Here is a 916-nt window from a genome sequence, read left to right on the forward strand (position 1 = left end):
CTTCGAAAAAAAGAAAAAAAAATCCAACGTTCCTTTGTTGTGGGCTGCTGTAATAAGTTACTTTCTTTCAATTAGCAATAATAGCGCCTCGGATAAACCTCATTGGCTACGATACTGCCACTGCGCAAAGCTATAAGTTACTTTCTTATTCCAGGGAAGAACCAGGACACAGGTATAGTCAGATCAAAGCAAAATTCAAACAGTGTGAAAATCTGACATCTGGGACCCGGTCATGACCTCTGGGTCCAAAAGACTCGGATGATTCCACTACTCCAGTTCTCTGTCCACAGAACACACAGCTTGTCTGGTAGGCTCAGGCCGGTTCCATTCCGCAGCTCAGCTGGGACCATGGAGGGAGGAATACTCCTTTTGGGGAAGGGAAGAGTCTCTGTATCTCTTGCTGGTTGTCCCAGAACTCACTATGTAGACCAGCCTGAACTCGAACTCACGGATCTGCCTCCCTCTGCCTCCCAGTGCTGACATCACCACCCATGGTGGTGCCTCCCATTGCCACCACCACCAAAGCTCCTTTTCCTTTTTGTCCTTATCTGTGATATTTTTTCTGAAAAGTGGTCTCGGTAATCCTTAACGTTCAATCACGTAGGACAGCCCTCAGTTGACTTGTGTTACTTACACTGATGCGCTGGAGCGTGGCATGGACGTCTCCCATACAGGCCTCAGGAAGATTTCCCTGCAGCTTAACTCTGAATGCTTTTGATTTCCTGCCCCTAGGGCCAGCTGTCACGGGTTGGTGCTCAGCCACCCTTCACTGCATGGCGGCCCTAGGCATGGTCTTCAACAGATCAGCTCAGGTCACCAGAGCAGCGGAGGAAGAACCCAAATCCCACACCAGAGACAGGATAGGGCCCCATGTACCCATCTCTGGACCTTGGCCCACTTGCATGGGACCCTCCTA

General features: G+C 50.1%; 1 pseudogene; it reads right to left on the minus strand.

The window, feature by feature from the left end:
• On the minus strand, window positions 1–132 carry LOC120093499 (U4 spliceosomal RNA; annotated as a pseudogene).
• Window positions 133–916: the final 784 nt, after the last annotated feature.

Source organism: Rattus norvegicus, chromosome 6 (assembly GCF_036323735.1).
Source record: "Rattus norvegicus strain BN/NHsdMcwi chromosome 6, GRCr8, whole genome shotgun sequence".
NCBI lineage: Eukaryota > Metazoa > Chordata > Mammalia > Rodentia > Muridae > Rattus > Rattus norvegicus.